This window comes from Heptranchias perlo, chromosome 7 (assembly GCF_035084215.1).
Source record: "Heptranchias perlo isolate sHepPer1 chromosome 7, sHepPer1.hap1, whole genome shotgun sequence".
NCBI classification, from domain to species: Eukaryota; Metazoa; Chordata; class Chondrichthyes; order Hexanchiformes; family Hexanchidae; genus Heptranchias; species Heptranchias perlo.
Genome location: NC_090331.1, coordinates 3,466,313 through 3,489,703, shown reverse-complemented (window position 1 = coordinate 3,489,703; position 23,391 = coordinate 3,466,313). Strand labels below are relative to the sequence as shown.

The 23,391-nt window shown below is 50.2% G+C and overlaps 1 protein-coding gene across 2 annotated transcripts in view; it reads right to left on the bottom strand.

Annotated features, from left to right (window-relative positions):
• The window catches only part of LOC137323458 (FYVE and coiled-coil domain-containing protein 1-like), a 55,558-nt gene extending 32,510 nt beyond the window's left edge, over positions 1-23,048 (bottom strand). The window contains exons 1-3 of one of the 2 annotated variants that reach the window (XM_067986948.1): positions 22,933-23,048; positions 12,966-13,240; positions 10,539-10,930 (exon numbers count right to left, since the gene is read on the bottom strand). The gene's annotated coding sequence lies outside the window, so the exon portion shown is untranslated. The remainder of the gene's footprint in view (positions 1-10,538; positions 10,931-12,965; positions 13,241-22,932) is intronic. The other variant, XM_067986950.1, reaches the window with a different exon arrangement.
• Between the last annotated feature and the right edge of the window lie 343 nt (positions 23,049-23,391).

The following is a 23,391-nucleotide window of genomic DNA, read 5'->3' as shown; positions in this document are numbered from 1 at the left end:
ACAGGACACTTAGAAAATATCAACAGGATTAGACAAAGTCAACGTGGATTTATGAAAGGGAAATCATGTTTGACAAACCTACTGGAGTTTTTTGAGGATGTAACTGGTAGAATAGATAAGGGAGAACCAGTGGATGTGGTGTATTTGGATTTTCAGAAGGCCTTTGATAAAGTCCCACATAAAAGGTTAGTGTGCAAAATTAAAGCACATGGGATTGGGGGTAATATACTGCCATGGATTGAAAATTGGTTAACAGACAGGAAATAGAGAGTAGGGATAAATGGATCTTTTTCGGGGTGGCAGGCAGTGACTAGTGGGGTACCGCAGGGATCAGTGCTTGGGCCCCAGCTATTCACAATATATATCAATAATTTGAATGAGGGAACCAAATGTAATATTTCCAAGTTTGCTGATGACACAAAACTAGGTGGGATTGTGAGTTGTGAGGAAGATGCAAAGAGGCTTCAAGGCGATTTAGACAAGTTGAGTGAGTGGGCAAATACATGGCAGATGCAGTGTAATGTCCTATAAATGAAGTTATCCACTTCGAAAAGAAAAACAGAAAGGCAAAGTATTATTTAAATGGTGATAGATTGGGAAATGTTGATGTACAAAGGGACCTGGATGTCCTTGTACACCAGTCACCGAAATCAAACATGCAGGTGCAGCAAGCAGTTAGGAAGGCAAATGGTATGTTGGCCTTCACTGCATGAGGATTTGAGTGCAGGAGCAAGGATGTCTTACTGCAGTTATACAGGACCTTGGTGAGACCACACCTGGAGTATTGTGTGCAGTTTTGGTCTCCTTACCTAAGAAAGGATATACTTGCCATTGAGGGAGTGCAGCAAAGGTTCACCAGCCTGATTCCTGGGATGGCAGGACTGTCGTATGAGGAGAGATTGGGTTGACTAGGCCAGTATTCACTCGAGTTTAGAAGAATGAGAGGGGATCTCATTGAAAAGTATAAAATTCTGACAGGGCGAGACAGACTGGATGCAGGGAGGATGTTTCCCCTGCCTGGGGGGTCTAGAATGAGGGGTCACAGTCTCAGGATACGGGGTAGGACATTTAGGACTAAGATGAGGAGAAATTTCTTCACTCAGAGGATGGTGAACCTGTGGAATTCTCTACCCCAGAAGGCTGTGGAGGCCAAGTCACTGAATATATTTAAGAAGGAGATAGATTAATTTCTGGACACAAAAGGCATCAAGGGGTATGGGGAGAGAGCGGGAATATGTTATTGAGACAGAGGATCAGCCATGATCATATTGAATGGCGGAGCAGCCTCAAAGGGCTGAATGGCCTACTCCTGCTCCTATTTTCTATTTTCGATGTAATCACAGGAGCCCTGTATTGGCTGCCTGGCTATGTCTGTCTGCAATAACCAGTTTGATGTTATGGATGTGTCATGACCCTGAGAAACATCTCATAGAGTTAGAGTCATAGAGTCATAGAGTTATACAGCACGGATAGAGGCCCTTCGGCCCATCGTGTCCGCGCCGGCCATCAAGCCCTGTCTACTCTAATCCCATATTCCAGCATTTGGTCCGTAGCCTTGTATGCTATGGCATTTCAAGTGCTCATCCAAATGCTTCTTGAATGTTGTGAGGGTTCCTGCCTCCACAACCCTTTCAGGCAGTGAGTTCCAGACTCCAACCACCCTCTGGGTGAAAAAGTTCTTTCTTAAATCCCCTCTAAACCTCCCGCCTTTTACCTTGAATCTATGCCCCCTTGTTATAGAACCCTCAATGAAGGGAAAAAGCTCCTTAGTATCCATCCTATCTGTGCCCCTCATAATTTTGTACACCTCAATCATGTCCCCCCTCAGCCTCCTCTGCTCCAAGGAAAACAAACCCAATCTTCCCAGTCTCTCTTCATAGCTGAAGCGCTCCAGCCCTGGTAACATCCTGGTGAATCTCCTCTGCACCCTCTCCAAAGCGATCACATCCTTCCTGTAGTGTGGCGACCAGAACTGCACACAGTACTCCAGCTGCGGCCTAACCAGTGTTTTATACAGCTCCATCATAACCTCCTTGCTCTTATATTCTATGCCTAGGCTAATAAAGGCAAGTATCCCATATGCCTTCTTTACCACCTTATCTACCTGTTCCGCCGCCTTCAGGGATCTGTGAACTTGCACACCAAGGTCCCTCTGACCCTCTGTCTTGCCTAGGGTCCTCCCATTCATTGTGTATTCCCTTGCCTTGTTAGTCCCTCCAAAGTGCATCACCTCGCACTTTTCCGGGTTAAATTCCATTTGCCACTGTTCCGCCCATCTGACCAACCCATCCATATCGTCCTGCAGACTGAGGCTATCCTCCTCGCTATTTACCACCCTACCAATTTTTGTATCATCAGCGAACTTACTGATCATACCTTTTACATTCATATCCAAGTCATTAATGTAGACCACAAACAGCAAGGGACCCAGCACCGATCCCTGTGGTACCCCACTGGCCACAGGCTTCCAGTCACAAAAACAACCTTCGACCATCACCCTCTGCCTTCTGCCACTAAGCCAGTTTTGTATCCAAAGTGCCAAGGCACCCTGGATTCCATGGGCTCGTACCTTCTTGACCAGTCTCCTGTGGGGGACTTTATCGAAGGCCTTACTGAAATCCATGTATACCACATCCACTGCGTTACCCTCATCCACACGCCTAGTCACCCCCTCAAAAAATTCAATCAAATTAGTCAGACATGATCTTCCCTTGACAAAGCCATGTTGACTATCCCTGATTAATCCTTGCTTCTCCAAGTGGAGACTAATTTTGTCCTTCAGAATTTTTTCCAATAATTTTCCTACCACTGATGTTAGGCTCACTGGCCTGTAGTTCCCCGGTTTTTCCCTACTCCCCTTCTTGAATAATGGTATTACATTAGCGGTTCTCCAGTCCTCTGGCACATCCCCTGTGGCCAGAGAGGTTCTGAATATATGTGTTAGAGCCCCCGCAATCTCCTCCTTTGCCTCACACAGTAGCCTGGGATACATTTCGTCCGGGCCTGGGGATTTATCCATTTTTAGGCCTGCTAAAACCGCCAATACCTCCTCCCGCTCGATGTTAATATGTTCGAGTATATCACAGTCCCCCTGCCGTATTTCTATGTCTACATCGTCCTTCTCCATAGTGAAAACAGATGCAAAAAATTCATTTCGAACCCCTCCTACATCTGCCGGCTCCACACACAGATTGCCATTTTTGTCCCTAATGGGCCCTATTTTTTCCCTAGTCATCCTCTTACCCTTAATATACTTATAAAACATCTTAGGATTTTCCTTTATTTTGCTCGCCAGTGTTATTTCATGGCCCCTCCTTGATCTCCTAATTTCTTTTTTAAGTATCCCCCTGCACTTTTTGTACTCCTCTAGGGCTTCCTCCGTCTTTAGCCTTTTGTATCTGCCAAAAGCCCTCCTTTTTTTCCTAATCCATTCTCGTATATCCCCTGACATCCAAGGTTCCCTGAAGTTCTTGGAACCACCCTTGACCTTTACGGGAACATGTTGCCATTGTATGGTCTCAATCTCCCTTCTGAAAGACTCCCATTGCTCCGATGCGGATTTTCCTACAAGCAGCTGATCCCAGTCCATTTTGGCCAGATCCTGCCTTATCCTATTAAAATTGGCCTTCCCCCAATTTAAAACCTTTATTTTCGGCCCCTCCCTATCCTTTTCCATGACCACCTTAAATCTCACCGAATTATGGTCACTGTCACCAAAGTGCTCACCTACTAGCACTTCTTCCACTTGGCCGGCCACATTCCCTAGAATTAGGTCCAGTACCGCCCCCTCTCTTGTAGGACTTTCTACATGCTGGCTCAAAAAGCTCTCCTGGATGCACGTTAAGAATTTTGTACCCTCTAAGCCTTTTACACTCTGAGTATCCCAGTTAATATTGGGGAAGTTGAAATCCCCCACTATTATTACCCTATTATTTGCACAATTTTCTGAGATTTGCCTACATATCTGTTCCTCTATCTCCCCCTGACTGTTTGGGGGCCTATAGTACACTCCCATCAAAGTGCTTGCCCCCTTTTTGTTTTTAAGCTCCACCCATATGGCCTCATTAGAGGAACCTGCTAATATATCATCCCTCCTTATGGCAGTAATTGATTCTTTAATTAATATTGCGACCCCCCCTCCTCTAATACCTCCCCCTCTGTCTCGCCTGAAGATTCTGTACCCCGGAATATTGAGCTGCCAGTCTTGCCCCTCCCTCAACCATGTCTCTGTGACAGCAACAATATCATACTCCCATGTGTTTATCAACACCTTCAGTTCATCCACCTTATTCGCAAGACTCCTTGCATTAAAATAGATGCCATCCAGCCTTGCCCTCACATATTTGCCCTGTCTTCCAAGCTGACTTGTTTTTTTCTCTATATTTGGCTGCACATCACCCCCTATTGTAGCTCCACTCTGTATCCCATCCCCCTGCCAAGTTACTTTAAACCCCCCCCAACAGTGCTAGCAAACCTCCCCGCAAGGATATTTGTCCCGCTCTGGTTCAGGTGCAACCCGTCCGACTTGTACAAGTCCCACCTTCCCCAGAAGCAGGCCCAGTGATCCAGGAAACTGAAACCCTCCCTCCTGCACCAACTCTTTAGCCACGCATTCATCTGTTCTATCCTCCTATTTCTATACTCACTAGCCCGTGGCACTGGGAGTAATCCAGAGATTACAACCTTTGAGGTCCTGCTCTTTAATCTGCTACCTAGCTCCCTAAATTCTTGATGCAGGACCTCATCTCCCTTCCTACCTATGTCGTTAGTCCCAATGTGGACCACGACCTCTGCCTGCTCACCCTCCCCCTTGAGAATGCCCTGTAGCCGCTCAGTGACATCCATGACCCTGGCACCAGGGAGGCAACAAACCATCTCCATCATCTGTACCAGCTCTTGCCATTTCCCTGCTGCTGTGCACTCACTCAGCAAGAAAGAAAGAAGAAACCTACATTTCTATAGCACCTTTCACGACTCCAGGATGTCCCAAAATACTTTACAGCCAATGACATACTTTTTTGAAGTGTAGTCACTGTTGTAATGTAGGAAACGTGGCTGCCAATTTGCGCACAGCAAGGTCTCACAAACAGCAATGTGATAACGATCAGATCATCTGTTTTGTAGTGATGTTGGTTGAGGGATAAATATTGACCAGGACACCAGGGAGAATTCCCCTGCTCTTCTTCAAATAGTGCCATGGGATACGAACATATGAACACACGAATTAAGAGCAGGAGTAGGCCATTTGGCCTCTCGGGCCTGCTCTGCCATTTGATAAGATCATGGCTGAGCTGATTGTGACCTCAACCCTCCTTTCCCGTCTATCTACTACAACCTTTGACTCCCTTGTTAATCAGGAAACTATTTAACTCAGCCTTAAAAATATTCAATGACCCTGCCTCCACCGCTCTCTGGGGAAGGGAGTTCCACAGACTCATGACGCACTGAGAGAAAAAATTTCTCCTCATCTCCGTCTTAAATGGGAGACCTCTTATTTTTAAATTGTGGCCCCTATTTCTAGTCTCTCCCACAAGGGGAAACATCCCCTCAGCATCTACCCCTTCTAGTCCCCTCAGGATCTTATATGTTTCAATAAGATCACCTCTCATTCTTCTAAACTCCAGTGTATACAGGCCCAACTTGTCCAACCTTTCCTCATAAGATAACCCCCTCATCCCAGGAATCAGTCGAGTGAACCTTCTCTGAACTGCCTCCAAAGCAATCGTGTCCTTTCTTAAATAAGGAGACCAAAACTGCACACAGTATTCTAGACGTGGTCTCACCAATGCCCTGTACAACTGGAGCAAAACATCTCTACTTTTATATTCCATTCCCCTTGCAATAAATGACAACATTCCATTTGTCTTTCTAATCACTTGCTGTACCTGCATACTAACTTTTTGTGATTCGTGTACTGGGACACCCAGATCCCTCTGTACCTCAGAGTTCTGCAATCTCTTTCCATTTAAATAATATACTGGTTTTCTATTCCTCTTGCCAAAGTGGACAAGTTCACATTTTCCCACATTATACTCCATCTGCCAAATTTTTGCCCACTCACTTAACCTATCTATATCCCTTTGCAGACTCCTCATGTCCTCTTCACAACTTACTTTCTTACCTACCTTTGTGTCATCAGCAAATTTAGCAACCATACATTCGGTCCCTTCATTCAAGTCATTGATATAGATTGTAAATAGTTGAGGCCCAAGCACTGATCCCTGTGGCACTCCACTCATTACATCTTGCCAACCTGAAAATGACCCATTTATGCCTACTGTCTGTTTCCTGTTAGCTAACCAATCCTTTATCCATGCTAATATGTTACCCCCTACACCATGAGCTCTTATTTTGTGTAGTAGCCTTTGATGTGGCATCTTGTCAAAAGCCTTCTGGAAATCCAAGTACACCACATCCATTAGATCCCCTTTATCCACTTTGCTTGTTACTTCCTCAAAGAACTCGAATAAATTAATCAAACAAGATTTCCCTTTCACAAAGCCGTGTTGACTCCAAGCGCCCTGTTATAACCTCCTTAATAATAGATTCTAGCATTTTCCCTATGACAGGTGTTAAGCAAACTTTTTTTTGTTCGTTCATGGGATGTGGGCGTCGCTGGCAAGGCCAGCATTTATTGCCCATCCCTAATTGCCCTTGACAAGGTGGTGGTGAGCTGTCTTCTTGAACCGCTGCGGTCCATGTGGTGAAGGTTCTCCCACAGTGCTGTTAGGAAGGGAGTTCCAGGATTTTGACCCAGCGACGATGAAGGAACGGCGATATATTTCCAAGTCGGGATGGTGTGTGACTTGGAGGGGAACGTGCAGGTGGTGTTGTTCCCATGTGCCTGCTGCTCTTGTCCTTCTAGGTGGTAGAGGTTACGGGTTTGCGAGGTGCTGTCGAAGAAGCCTTGGCGAGTTGCTGCAGTGCATCCCTTGGATGGTACACACTGCAGCCACTGTGCGCCGGTGGTGAAGGGAGTGAATGTTTAGGGTGGTGGATGGGGTGCCAATCAAGTGGGCTGCTTTATCTTGGATGGTGTCGAGCTTCTTGAATGTTGTTGGAGCTGCACTCATCCAGGCAAGTGGAGAATATTCCATCACACTCCTGACTTGTGCCTTGTAGATGGTGGAAAGGTTTTTGGGAGTCAGGAGGTGAGTCACTCACTGCAGAATACCTAGCCTCTGACTTGCTCTTGTAGCCACAGTATTTATGTGGCTGGTCCAGTTAAGTTTCTGGTCAATGGTGACCCCCAGGATGTTGATGGTGGGGGATTCGGCGATGGTAATGCCGTTGAATGTCAAGGGGAGGTGGTTAGACTCTCTCTTGTTGGTGATGGTCATTGCCTGGCACTTGTCTGGTGCGAATGTTACTTACCACTTATGAGCCCAAGCCTGGATGTTGTCCAGGTCTTGCTGCATGCAGGCACGGACTGCTTCATTATCTGAGGGGTTGCGAATGGAACTGAACACTGTGCAGTCATCAACGAGCATCCCCATTTCTGACCTTATGATGCCGGGAAGGTCATTGATGAAGCAGCTGAAGATGGTTGGGCCTCGGACACTGCCCTGAGGAACTCCTGCAGCAATGTCCTGGGGCTGAGATGATTGGCCTCCAACAACCACTACTGGCCTGTAGTTTCCTGCTTTCTGTCTCCCTCCTTTCTTGAATGGAGGAGTTACATTCACTATTTTCCAATCTGGTGGGACCCTTCCAGAATCTAGGGAATTTTGAAAAATTAATACATCCACCTGAGATGGCAGATGGGGCCTCGGTTTAATGTCTCAGCATAGACGATACCTCCGATTGTATTTATACTATAAACACCTTACACCCACTGTGAATTTGTACAGTGTTAGCACTGATTACTGTCTGCGGTTGTACCTGTCAGGTCAATCAGTTGGAGCACAAGAATAATTTAAGGGACACCATCTTTATGGCATTGACTCCAAGCTAAAGCAGTTGAAGCTATGTTAATTTATAGCTTTAAGAAGGGAGCTGGTTGAAGATCTGGTTAGGATTGAGATTAGTATTTTGATAGATGAATAAGAAAAGAATTTCAGAAAGAAGCCCATCAGTACAAGAGATCAGTACAAATGGACAAATACTTCAATGCTACGTTCATTTCTGGCTCTCCTCCTACCTCTTTCATCTCCCTCACAATTTGGACTGCTAGCTTCATAAACAGGAATTTCTGGTTGTGAGCTTGATATTCTGACAGGATAAAGCCTCCAGGCTTTTCACTGAACCTAAGCTGTAATGTTGCTTTTTAAAAACAAATTGGCAGAACATTTCGACTCTATCTGTGTCAATATTGAACTCAATGATGGCTCTGCGACCAGTGTACAACAACAAATTGCATTTATACACCACTTTTAACGTATGCTTCACAGGAGCAATCATCAAACAAAATTTAACACTGAGCCACATAAGGAGATATTTGGACAGGTGACCAAAAGCTTAGTCTAAGAGGTAGGTTTTAAGGAGTGTCTAAAAGGTGGAGAGAGAGGTAGAGATTTAGGGAGGGAATTCTGGAGTTAGGGCCTAGGCAGCTGAAGGCTCGGCCGCCAATGGTGGAGCGGTTAAAATCAAGGATGCACAAAAGGCGAGAATTGGAGCAGTGCAGAGATCTCGGAGGGTCGTAGGGCAGAAGGAGGTTACAGAGATAGGGAGGGGCGAGACCATGGAGGGATTTGAACACGAGGATGAGAATTTTAAAATCAAGGCATTCCCGGACCGGGAGACAATGTAGGTCAGTGAGCACAGGAATAATGGGTGAACGTGACTTGGTGCGAATGTAGAATTCAATGCCGCCGTTGATATTGATGTAGAATTCAATGCCGGCGTTGATATTGATGTAGAATTCAATGCCGGCGTTGATATTGATGTAGAATTCAATGCCGGCGTTGATATTGATGTAGAATTCAATGCCGGCGTTGATATTGATGTAGAATTCAAAGCCGGCGTTGATATTGATGTAGAATTCAATGTTGATATTGGTGTAGAATTCAATGCCAGCATGGGTATTGGTACAGAACTCTGTGCCACAAACTTCGTATCCGCACTATCGATTCCATCCCCCTCCCCGAGTGGTAGCACTCTCGTCTCTGAGTCAGAAGGTTGTGGGTTCAAGTCTCACTCCAGAGGGAGTACTGAGGGAGTGCTGCACTGTCGGAGGGTCAGTACTGAGGGAGCGCCGCACTGTCGGAGGGTCAGTACTGAGGGAGCGCTGCACTGTCGGAGGGTCAGTACTGAGGGAGTGCTGCACTGTCGGAGGGTCAGTACTGAGGGAGTGCTGCACTGTCGGAGGGTCAGTACTGAGGGAGCGCTGCACTGTCGTCAGAGGGTCAGTACTGAGGGAATGCTGCACTGTCGGAGGGTCAGTACTGAGGGAGTGCTGCACTGTCGGAGGGTCAGTACTGAGGGAGTGCTGCACTGTCGGAGGGTCAGTACTGAGGGAGCGCTGCACTGTCGGAGGGTCAGTACTGAGGGAGTACTGCACTGTCGGAGGGTCAGTACTGAGGGAGCGCTGTACTGTCGGAGGGTCAGTACTGAGGGAGCGCTGCACTGTCGGAGGGTCAGTACTGAGGGAGCGCTGTACTGTCGGAGGGTCAGTACTGAGGGAGTGCTGTACTGTCGGACGATCAGTACTGAGGGAGTGCTGCATTGTTGGAGGTAACAACTTTTGGATGAGACGTTAAACTGAGGCCTCGACTGCCCTCTCAGGTTGATCTAAAAGATCCCATGGCACTATTTTGAACAAGAGCAGGGGAGTTCTTCCCAGTGTCCTGGGGCCAATATCTATCTTTTAACCAATGTCACTAAAACAGATTATCTGGTCATTTATCACATTGCTGTTTGTGGGATCTTGCTGTGCGCAAATTGGCTGCCGTGTTTCCTACATTACAACAGTGACTACACTTTGAAAGTACTTCATTGGCTGTAAAGTGATTTGGGACGTCCTGAAAGATGTTATATAAATGCAAGTTCTTTCTTCTAGTTACTTAACGTGGCAGTATGGTTACTATCCCTGTTTTGAGGCCGTTACCACCCCGTTAATGCCAGGTGAGGGCACTCCAAGTCAATCCCTGTGGCTGTCTCTCTCTGTCTTTGTCTGTCTCTCTCTATCTGATTGTCTGTTTCTCTCTCTCTGTCTGAATGTCTGTCTCTCTCTGTCTCTTTCTATCTGTCTGTCTGTATCTGATCTTCAGTCTGTCTGTATCTGATCTTCAGTCTGTCTGTACCTGATTCTCAGTCTGTCTGTGTCTGATTCTCAGTCTGTCTGTGTCTGATTCTCTCTTCTCTGTCTGATTGTTTGTCTCTCTCTATCTGATTGTCTGTCTGTGTCTGATTGTCTATCTCTCTCTATCTGATTGTCTGTCTGTGTCTGATAGTCTGTCTCTCTCTATCTGATAGTCTGTCTGTCTGTGTCTGATTCTCAGTCTGTCTGTGAGTTCTTTTATCTTCACCTTGCCTTAATCCACCACTCACACTGTGCTGTTTTTGCGCAGTCGCAGAGGCTGAGGACAGAGTCTCTTTACCTCCTCTTCACTTGGTGTGTGTCCCACCTCAGACACAGCTTCCTACCTTCTACCTGGTGCTGTGGCAGTGATGGGGGATTGGTTGAATGCGACAGTCTGGTGACCGGAGATCTCATCAGGCTTCACTCGCTGCTCCTGTATGTTTGCAGAAGTCGTGTACAGACACAGGAAGTGTTCCAATTTGAAAGAACATCCGCCCGCAGTCCATTAACCCTTCCCACCCTGCAGTCTCCTGTTGTAGTGTCAGTGCCTTAGGCCTGGACTGTGGGCATCAATAGTCCAACAATGCTTCCTCCATCCCGTCACCAACAGGCCGCAGAGAAACAACGATGTGTAGAGGAATAATTCTGGGGTCACTTTTTTCCTCGCAAACCAAGCACTGGGGTTCCTTGCTAGAGGGATAGAATTGAAAAGCAGAGAAGTTACGTTAAACTTGTATAGAACCTTGGTTAGTCCACACTTAGAGTACGGTGAACAGTTCTGGTCTCCATATTATATAGAAGATATAGAGGCACTGGAGAAGGTGAAAAAAAGATTTACTAGGATGATACAAGAACTGAGAGGTTATACCAATCAGGAAAGATTGAACAGGCTATGGCTGTTTTCTCTAGAAAAGAGAAGACTGAGGGACGACCTGAAAGATGTCTTTAAGATTATGAAAGGGTTTGATAGGGTAGACGTAGAGAAGATGTTTCCACTTGAGACCAGAACTAGAGGCTATAAATATAAGATAGTCACTAATAAATCCAATAGGGAATTCAGGAGAAACTTCTTTACCCCGAGAGTGGATAGAATGTGGAACTCGCTCCCACAAGGAGTATTTGAGGCGACTAGCATAGATGCTTTTAAGGGGAAGTTAGATAAACACATGAGGGAGAAAGGAATAGAAGGATATGCTGATTAGGTGAGATGAAGTAGGGAGGGAGGAGGCTCGTGTTGAGCATAAGCATGTGTTGGGCTGAATGGCCTATTTCTGTGCTCTACATTCTATGTAATTCTATGTTCCCCCTCCAACCCAAGTACACTGAATCTTGCTGGGGTGTGGTAGAAACAGCTCACCCGTACCTGAGATCGATAGATTTTTGGACTCTAGGGGAATCAAGGGATATGGGGATCGGGTGGGAAAGTGGAGTTGAGGTCGAAGATCAGCCATGATCTGATTGAATGGCACAGCAGGCTCGAGAGGCCATATGGTCTACTCCTGCTCCTATTTCTTATGTTCCCATGTTCTGATGTTCTTATGTACCTCACACAAGGGCCAGTCTTCATTTGTGAATGTCCATGGACTATTGGGCCGTCAAAAGCATCACAGCCAAGCTCGATCCTGTCTTTATGCAGTATGCACACGTAGACGTTCCAGCAGGGGTCACTGGACAATGATCAGGAGCAGGAACTCTGGCTGAATTCCCCTCTCTCTAACCCAAGGGTCACTGGACAGTGATTAGGAGCAGGAACCCTGGCTGAATTCCCCTCTCTCTAACCCAAGGGTCACTGGACAGTGATTAGGAGCAGGAACCCTGGCTGAATTCCCCTCTCTCTAACCCAGGGGTCACTGGACAGTGATCAGGAGCAGGAACCCTGGCTGAATTCCCCTCTCTCTAACCCAGGGGTCACTGGACAGTGATCAGGAGCAGGAACCCTGGCTGAATTCCCCTCTCTCTAACCCAGGGGTCACTGGTCAGTGATCAGGAGCAGGAACCCTGGCTGATTTCCCCTCTCTCTAACCCAGGGGTCACTGGACAGTGATCAGGAGCAGGAACCCTGGCTGAATTCCCCTCTCTCTAACCCAGGGGTCACTGGACAGTGATTAGGAGCAGGAACCCTGGCTGATTTCCCCTCTCTCTAACTCAGGGGTCACTGGACAGTGATCAGGAGCAGGAACCCTGGCTGAATTCCCCTCTCTCTAACCCAGGGGTCACTGGACAGTGATCAGGAGCAGGAACCCTGGCTGAATTCCCCTCTCTCTAACCCAGGGGTCACTGGACAGTGATCAGGAGCAGGAACCCTGGCTGAATTCCCCTCTCTCTAACCCAGGGGTCACTGGACAGTGATCAGGAGCAGGAACCCTGGCTGATTTCGCCTCTCCAGCCCAGTTGTAGCCCCTACTCCAATGGCTGAGAGCAGCTAACACAACATGGATCCCCCCACTGCTCCTAATAAGACACTTAGAGAAACAGGAGACGCCCGGCAGGTTTCACACAGTGTCCGTTCAGGCCAGGTCTGGTCACTAAACTGGTTCAGCATCTGTCCCAGTGACCATGGAATGGTTGCCACTTTCTACCAACAGCTGTTGGCCTCTCCTTGGCAGCACGGTGGTTATGGGGTTTATTGGCTTATGCCGTGGTATGCTGCGCGTGACGGAGAGGGGAACATCATCCATGTTCAATCCCGTCTCTTGTGAAGGTCCTTTAGGATTTTCACACTCACCTCTCACCGAACAGTGAAATGGTTGGTGATCATGTTGCAGCGATACGGGCCCTGGTGGTGAGACGCTCTTTATCACCGGGCCTCTGAGGAGAGACCCATCCTTCTCTGAGTGAGATCTCTGGGTGGCGAAGACTTCCTGTAGAACCAGCTCGCTTGTTATGTTGACTGAGTCCAGTCCATTTCAGTGGAGTGTCCCTTTAAATTTCTTTTCATATCGAGTTGCACCTGCCTGGGTGGGCCCAGCCTATCCAGATATCGTCACACCACGGCACGCCCTGTAACAGAAAGGGAAGGAACAACCTTTGGCAAGGGTACAGAGAGTGAGAGGGTGCAGTAGAATCTCCTACACGATTACTATCAGTGTTTGAAAGGAGACTGAGTGTGGTCTGCAGGGACAGGAGCCTGGAAAGTAGGATTAAACTGGATAACTCTTTTTCAGCCGGCGCGGACACGATCGGCCGAACGGCCTCCTTCTGTGCAGTAACTTTCTATGATTCTATGATCAGAACAAGAGAGGGGAGAGTCTTAAAGCCAAACTGTAGAACAATGACAGGCCTCACTCTACACACACACACACCAGGCCTCACTCTACACACACACACCAGGCCTCACTCTACACACACACACACCAGGCCTCACACTACAAACACACACCAGGTCTCACTCTACAAACACACACCAGGTCTCACTCTACACACACACACACACACCAGGCCTCACACTACAAACACACACCAGGCCTCACTCTACACACACACACACCAGGCCTCACTCTACACACACACACCAGGCCTCACTCTACACACACACACACCAGGCCTCACTCTACACACACACACACCAGGCCTCACTCTACACACACACACCAGGCCTCACTCTACACACACACACACCAGGCCTCACTCTACACACACACACCAGGCCTCACTCTACACACACACACACCAGGCCTCACTCTACACACACACACACAAGGCCTCACTCTACAAACACACATCAGGTCTCACTCTACACACACACACACCAGGCCTCACTCTACAAACACACACCAGGTCTCACTCTACACACACACACACAAGGCCTCACACTACAAACACACACCAGGTCTCACTCTACACACACACACACAAGGCCTCACTCTACAAACACACACCAGGTCTCACTCTACACACACACACACAAGGCCTCACACTACAAACACACACCAGGTCTCACTCTACACACACACACACACACAAGGCCTCACTCTACACACACACACACCAGGCCTCACTCTACACACACACACACACACAAGGCCTCACTCTACAAACACACACCAGGTCTCACTCTACACACACACACACAAGGCCTCACTCTACACACACACACCAGGCCTCACTCTACACACACACACACAAGGCCTCACTCTACACACACACACACAAGGCCTCACTCTACACACACACACCAGGCCTCACTCTACACACACACACACAAGGCCTCACTCTACACACACACACACCAGGCCTCACTCTACACACACACACACAAGGCCTCACTCTACAAACACACACCAGGTCTCACTCTACACACACACACACCAGGCCTCACACTACAAACACACACCAGGTCTCACTCTACAAACACACACCAGGTCTCACTCTACACACACACACACACCAGGCCTCACACTACAAACACACACCAGGTCTCACTCTACACACACACACACACCAGGCCTCACACTACAAACACACACCAGGTCTCACTCTACACACACACACACACCAGGCCTCACACTACAAACACACACCAGGCCTCACACTACAAACACACACCAGGTCTCACTCTACACACACACACACCAGGCCTCACACTACAAACACACACCAGGTCTCACTCTACAAACACACACCAGGTCTCACTCTACACACACACACACACAAGGCCTCACTCTACAAACACACACCAGGTCTCACTCTACACACACACACACACCAGGCCTCACACTACAAACACACACCAGGCCTCACTCTACACACACACACACAAGGCCTCACTCTACACACACACACACCAGGCCTCACTCTACACACACACACCAGGCCTCACTCTACACACACACACCAGGCCTCACTCTACAAACACACACCAGGCCTCACTCTACACACACACACACCAGGCCTCACTCTACACACACACACCAGGCCTCACTCTACACACACACACACCAGGCCTCACTCTACACACACACACCAGGCCTCACTCTACACACACACACACCAGGCCTCACTCTACACACACACACCAGGCCTCACTCTACACACACACACACCAGGCCTCACTCTACACACACACACCAGGCCTCACTCTACAAACACACACCAGGCCTCACTCTACACACACACACACCAGGCCTCACACTACAAACACACACCAGGCCTCACACTACAAACACACACAAGGCCTCACTCTACACACACACACACCAGGCCTCACTCTACACACACACCAGGCCTCACTCTACACACACACACCAGGCCTCACTCTACACACACACACACCAGGTCTCACTCTACACACACACACCAGGCCTCACTCTACAAACACACACCAGGTCTCACACTACACACACACACACCAGGTCTCACTCTACACACACACACCAGGTCTCACTCTACACACACACACCAGGCCTCACTCTACACACACACACACAAGGCCTCACTCTACACACACACACACCAGGTCTCACTCTACACACACAAGGCCTCACTCTACACACACACACACCAGGTCTCACACTACAAACACACACCAGGTCTCACACTACAAACACACACCAGGTCTCACTCTACACACACACACACACCAGGTCTCACACTACAAACACACACAAGGCCTCACTCTACACACACACACACCAGGCCTCACTCTACACACACACACACCAGGTCTCACTCTACACACACACACACCAGGCCTCACTCTACACACACACACCAGGTCTCACACTACAAACACACACAAGGCCTCACTCTACACACACACACACCAGGCCTCACTCTACACACACACACCAGGTCTCACTCTACACACACACACACACAAGGCCTCACTCTACACACACACACACAAGGCCTCACTCTACACACACACACACAAGGCCTCACTCTACACACACACACCAGGCCTCACTCTACAAACACACACCAGGCCTCACTCTACACACACACACACAAGGCCTCACTCTACACACACACACAAGGCCTCACTCTACACACACACACACCAGGTCTCACTCTACACACACACACCAGGTCTCACTCTACACACACACACACAAGGCCTCACTCTACACACACACACACAAGGCCTCACTCTACACACACACACACCAGGTCTCACTCTACACACACACACCAGGTCTCACTCTACACACACACACCAGGCCTCACTCTACACACACACACCAGGCCTCACTCTACACACACACACCAGGCCTCACTCTACACACACACACCAGGCCTCACTCTACACACACACACCAGGTCTCACTCTACACACACACACCAGGCCTCACTCTACACACACACACCAGGTCTCACTCTACACACACACACCATAAGACCATAAGAGATAGGAGCAGGAGTAGGCCATTTGGCCCTTCGAGCCTGCTCCCCCATTTAATGAGATCATGGCTGATCTGATTTTTACTTCAAATCCACTTTCCCACCTTTCCCCATATCCTTTGATTCCCTTGCTGATCAAAAATTTGTCTAACTCAGCCTTGAATGTGTTCAATGACTCAGCCTCCACAGCTTTTTGGGGTAAAGAATTCCAAAGATTCATGACCCTCTGGGAGAAGAAATTCCTCCTCATTTCCGTCTTAAACGGGCGACCCCTTATTCTGAGACTACGCCCCCTAATTTTAGATTCCCCCATGAGGGGTAACATCCTCTCAGCATCTCCTCAGAATCTTATACGTATCAATAAGATCTCCTCTCATTCTTCTAAACTCCAATGAGTATAGACCCAACCTGTTCAGTCTTTCCTCATAAGACAACCCTTCCATACCCGGAATCAACCGAGTGAACCTTCTCTGAACTGCCTCCAATGCAGTTATATCCTTGCTTAAATAAGGGCAGCAGAACTGTACGCAGTACTCCAGGTGTGGTCTCACCAGCACCCTGTACAGTTGTAGCATGACTTCCATGCTTTTATACTCCATCCCCCTAGAAATAAAGGCCAATATTCCTTTTGCCTTCCGGATTACCTGCTGCACCTGTATGTTGACTTTTTGTGTTTCATGTAGGGGACACCCAGATCCCTCTGTACCGCAGCATTTTGTAGTATTTCTCCATTTAAATAATATTTTGCTTTTTTATTTTTCCTCCCAAAGTGGATGACTTCACATTTTCCCACATTATATTCCATCTGCCAAATTTTTGCCCATTCGCTTAACCTGTCAATATCCCTTTGCAGACACTTCGTGTCCTCATCACAACTTGTTTTTCCACCTATCTTTGTATCATCAGCAAATTTGGCCACAAGACATTCTGTTCCTTCATCCAAGTCATTGATATATATTGTAAATAGTTGAGGCCCCAGCACTGAGCCCTGCAGCACCCCACTAGTTACAGATTGCCATTTTGAAAATGACCCTTTTATCCCGACTCTTTGTTTTCTGTTAGTTAGCCAATCCTCTATCCATGCCAGTATATTGCCCCCAACACCATGAGCTCTTATCTTGTGCAGTAATCTTTTATGTGGCACCTTATCGAATGCCTTTTGAAAATCCAAATATACTGCATCCATTGGTTCCCCTTTATCCACCCTGCTCGTTACTTCCTCAAAGAACTCTAATAAAGGCCTCACTCCACACATACACACCAGGCCTCACAGTAGACACACACCAGGCCTCACTCTACACACACACCAGGCCTCACTCTACACACACACCAGGCCACACCCTACACTGTCCCATCAAAGACTCCCAGGGCAGGTACAGCACAGGTTAGATACAGAGTAAAGCTCCCTCTACACTGTCCCATCAAACACTCCCAGGGCAGGTACAGCACAGGTTGGATACAGAGTAAAGCTCCCTCTACACTGACCCATCAATCACTCCCAGGGCAGGTACAGCATAGGTTGGATACAGAGTAAAGCTCCCTCTACACTGTCCCATCAAACACTCCCAGGGCAGGTACAGCACAGGTTAGATACAGAGTAAAGCTCCCTCTACACTGACCCATCAAACACTCCCAGGGCAGGTACAGCACGGGTTAGATACAGAGTAAAGCTCCCTCTACACTGTCCCATCAAACACTCCCAGGGCATGTACAGCACAGGTTGGATGCTCTGTCTCAGTTCGACTGGGACCCGGGCAAGAGATCCTGCACCCCTGTTTGATTTGTCCATTCTAACAAGGCTTGGGTGAGGCAGGAGGGTGGGAGATGGGGCAGGGAGTGGGGTGGGGGGTGGGACAGGGGAGAAGTGGGGGTGGTGCAGGAGGAAGGGTGTGGATTGGGGCAGGGGGCGGGGTTGGGGTAGGGGGAGGGTGAGGAGTGGGGGTTGGGGCAGTGGGAGAGCGAAGGGAGAGCATAGGAGAGCAGGGGAGGAGGGAGTTTGGCATGGGGGAGGAGGGTTGGGGTAGGTTATGGGGGGTTGGGGAAGGGGGTGGTGGGTTTGAGGTAGGGGTTGGGTAGCTTGGGGTAGGGGAGGGGATTGGTGTAGGAGGAGGGGTTGAAGGGGGTTTGGGGTGGAGAGGGGGGCTTGGGGGAGTGGGAGGGTGAGGAGGGTCGGGTTAGGGTGAGGGGGTTTTGTGGTGGGGAGGGGGAGTGGGGTTGGGGTAGCGTGAGAGGGGTTGGGATAGGGTGAGGGGGGTTTGGAGCAGAGGGAGGGGGAGAGGGGTTGGGGTAGATTGAGGGATTGGGGGCTTGGGGAGGGGGAGGGGATTTGGGATAGGGTGAGGGTGGTTGGCTTAGGGTGAGGAGGATTTGGGGGAGGGGGGAGTGGGGTTGGGGTAGGGTGAGGGTGGTTGGGGTAGAGTGAAGGGGGTTTGGGGCAGGGGAGGTGGAGTGGGGTTGGGGTAGGGTGAGGGGGGTTTAGGGCAGGCGGATGGGGAGAGGGGTTGGGGGAAGGGGAGAGGGTTTGGGGTAGGGTGAGGGGGGTTGGGGTCGGGTGAAGGGGGCTTGGGGAGGGGGAGAGGTGTTGGGGTAGGGTGAGGGGGGTTGGGGTAGGGTGAGGGGGGTTGGGGTAGGGTGAGGGGGGTTGGGGTAGGGTGAGGGGGGTTGGGGTAGGGTGAAGGGGATTGGGGTAGGGTGAGGGGGGTTGGAGTAGGGTGAGGGGGGTGGGGTCGGGTGAGGGGGGTTGGGGTAGGGTGAAGGGGGATGGGGCAGGGTGAGGGGGGTTGGGGAGGGGGAGAGGTGTTGGGCTAGGGTGAGGGGGGTTGGAGTAGGGTGTGGGGGATTGGGGTAGGGTGAGGGGGGTTGGGGTAGGGTGAGGGGGGTTGGGGTAGGGTGAAGGGGGTTGGGGTAGGGTGAGGGGGGTTGGGGTAGGGTGAAGGGGGTTGGGGTAGGGTGAAGGGGGTTGGGGTAGGGTGAAGGGGGTTGTGGTAGGGTGAGGGGGGTTGGGGTAGGGTGAGGGGTTGGGGTAGGGTGAGGGGGGTTGGGGTAGGGTGAGGGGGGTTGGGGTAGGGTGAGGGGGGTTGGGGTAGGGTGAAGGGGGTTGGGGTAGGGTGAGAGGGGTTGGGGTAGGGTGAGGGGGGTTGGGGTAGGGTGAAGGGGGTTGGGGTAGGGTGAGGGGGGTTGGGGTAGGGTGAGGGGGGTTGGGGTAGGGTGAAGGGGGTTGGGGTAGGGTGAGGGGGGTTGGGGTAGGGTGAAGGGGGTTGGGGTAGGGTGAGGGGGGTTGGGGTAGGGTGAGGGGGGTTGGGGTAGGGTGAGGGGGGTTGGGGTAGGGTGAAGGGGGGTTGGGGTAGGGTGAGGGGGGTTGGGGTAGGGTGAGGGGGGTTGGGGTAGGGTGAGGGGGGTGGGGTAGGGTGAGGGGGGTTGGGGTAGGGTGAGGGGGGTTGGGGTAGGGTGAGGGGGGTTGGGGTAGGGTGAGGGGGGTTGGGGTAGGGTGAGGGGGGTTGGGGTAGGGTGAGGGGGGTTGGGGTAGGGTGAGGGGGGTTGGGGTAGGGTGAGGGGGGTTGGGTTAGGGTGAGGGGGGTTGGGGTAGGGTGAGGGGGGTTGGGGTAGGGTGAAGGGGGGCGGGGTAGGGTGAGGGGGGTTGGGGTAGGGTGAGGGGGGTTGGGGTAGGGTGAGAGGGGTTGGGGTAGGGTGAGGGGGGTTGGGGCAGTGTGAGGGGGGTTGGGGCAGGGTGAGGGGGGTTGAGGTAGGGTGAGAGGGGTTGGGGTAGGGTGAGGGGGGTTGGGGTAGGGTGAAGGGGGTTGGGGTAGGGTGAAGGGGGTTGGGGTAGGGTGAGGGGGGTTGGGGTAGGGTGAGGGGGGTTGGGGTAGGGTGAGAGGGAGCCACACTCTGTACTCTTACAGACTTCTGATTTGTTTTATCAAAACAAGTGAATTAATAAATCATTGATGGCCGGATTAATTGGTAACTGAGGCTTGAAGCAGGTAAATCATTAACCAGAACTGAAAGGGAGAAATATAAATCAACAGAAGATTGTTCCCCAACTGTTCATAGCTGACCTGCCGCTCCGATTCTCCTGAGGGGAGGGGGCTGAGAGGGCAGTTGATGGGCTTATGATCACTGCGCAGATTGCATACAAGCTGTGGGGCTGGTTTTATGTTATTTTTCCAGCTCCAGCCCCTCATCTCCAGTGGTGCTACGGCAGCCTACGGTCCCTTCGTCACGTGCGAGCCCAGACATTGCGGGCTGACCAAATATTCGACTACCGAAGCCTCACAAACGAGCCTGATCCTGTCCTCACCCCGACTTCCCCTCACGTACACTATCCAGAAGGGGCCTGCGCATCGTGATCGGCAGTGGGGAACCCTAGCTGATCGTGACTCCCCCCACCTCCCAATTTCAAGGGCCTGTTCCAGGGTCCAACTCTGCTCCCAGCTGGGATCAGCGAACTCACCACAAACAGCACAAAGGGGAAGGAAACAGATCTCCCGCCATCTTACTCCAGAATAGGCACGGGCTGGCCGCCTGCCCCGGGCAAGCGGCGGCCTACTTTGCAATCAGAAATCACAAGCTGATGATGTCACCTGTGCCGCAATGCAATTTTGGCTGCTGAAATCGGGAGGCCCATATCTGGTGCCAATCCCGCCAATTGCACCATGGTGGGGAGTTATGGAAGAGGTGAAGGTAAGTGAATCATAGAATCATAGAAGTTACAACACGGAAACAGGCCCTTCGGCCCAACATGTCCATGTCGCCCAGTTTATACCACTAAGCTAGTCCCAATTGCCCGCACTTGGCCCATATCCCTCTACACCCATCTTACCCATGTAACTGTCCAAATGCTTTTTAAAAGACAAAATTGTACCCGCCTCTACTACTGCCTCTGGCAGCTCGTTCCAGACACTCACCACCCTTTGAGTGAAAAAATTGCCCCTCTGGACCCTTTTGTATCTCTCCCCTCTCACCTTAAATCTATGCCCCCTCGTTATAGTGCATGAATTAGTTTCTCTGCAGATTCCTTGTGGCTAAGGAGGAGCGGGAATGCTCAGCCCTGGTCCCGCGGGGAGTCCTTGGACCTCCCCAGCCCCTCCCGGCCTTGTCCTTCTCCCTCCCAGTCCCGAGAAAGCCCTTCACCCCAGCATTAACCGTGTCTGGTGACCGTTCCTTTGGTCCCAGGCGTCTCGAGGCACCCAGCTTGATTTCGGCCCCCGCCCTATGGCCCGGGGATTAAAATGGCCGGGGTCTCGCGCTGAGCTCCCCACGCATGGGTTTCCTTCCCCTCCCGCTTCCCGAGAATTATAATTGACCCCAGTGATCGAGTGTGGCCTCCCAGCGTGGGCAGCCTTGAGCTGTCAGGGCTGCAGTGCCAATGAAGCCCACAGGTTGGCGATTGCGAGCAGTCAAACCCTGTCCAGTTTAGTAAGAAATTAACACTTGCAGCTCACAATCTCTTTCTGTGAATCTCTTCTTCTGTTCTCATTGATGTGCTCTCCCCTCAGTCCCGTTCCCCTGCCCATTCCGCAAACACTTTTTAATTTTTATTTTTCAAAGATTTATCCACTTTCCTTTTAAAAGTTATTATAGATTCTCCTTCCCTCTGTATAAAACATTACTATTAACCTCCCTGTTCTGTTGGTGCTGATCGCAAATTTATTCCCTCAGTCTCCCCTCAAACTGTCGGTCTCCTCCCCTCCCTCAGTCTCCCCTCAAACTGTCGGTCTCCTCCCCTCCCTCAGTCTCCCCTCAAACTGTAGGACTCCTCCCCTCCCTCAGTCTCCCCTCAAACTGTGGGTCTCCTCTCCTCCCTCAGTCTCCCCATAAACTGTGGAACTCCTCCCCTCCCTCAGTCGCCCCTCAAACTGTGGGACTCCTCCCCTCCCTCAGTCTCCCCTCAAACTGTGGGACTCCTCCCCTCCCTCAGTCGCCCCTCAAACTGTGGGACTCCTCCCCTCCCTCAGTCTCCCCTCAAACTGTGGGTCTCCTCTCCTCCCTCAGTCTCCCCATAAACTGTGGAACTCCTCCCCTCCCTCAGTCTCCCCTCAAACTGTGGGACTCCTCCCCTCCCTCAGTCTCCCCTCAAACTGTGGGTCTCCTCTCCTCCCTCAGTCTCCCCATAAACTGTGGAACTCCTCCCCTCCCTCAGTCACCCCTCAAACTGTGGGACTCCTCCCCTCCCTCAGTCTTTCATTCCTCCTACCATCTGCAGGCTTTTAAAATCGCAAACTTGGCCTCATCTAATCTCTCCATCCTTGGTGGTGTATGGAACTGTGACCTCAGCCCTTCATCTCAATTCCTAAACCTTTTTGGTTGCTGCTTGTCTTTGATTAATCACCAGTTTAAAAAAAATGATATATTACCATAAACTCCCTCCTCTTCAAACACTCCCAGTCTCGGGGCAACAACAGGGGCTATGACATCTCATGAGGTGACAAAATGTCCGCTCCCAGTAAAAGGAAACGTCCATTTTGAAACTGCTTTTTTTCTGTGTGGCTGAAATGTTGAATGTGAATCAGTGCCAAGAATGAGATATTGGAGGAGTGTCAGTATGCTGTATCAGTGTTGCCTCGACCCTGAGCTTCCTCTATGTGCTCGACTGAAACCACTGGATGGGGCTGTTTAACCACAAGAGCACTGACAGAACAACGGAAGCCCCTGCAGGCCCCTCTCGAGAGGCCCAGGCCTTGCTCTGAGTAGCACAGCTGCAACTGGTTCCTGTTTTAATACATCAATTCCACATTCTCACCAAATCACTCAACCCCACCTACTCACCTTCTCCTCATATCCCTCAATCCCACCTACCCACCTTCTCACCTTAT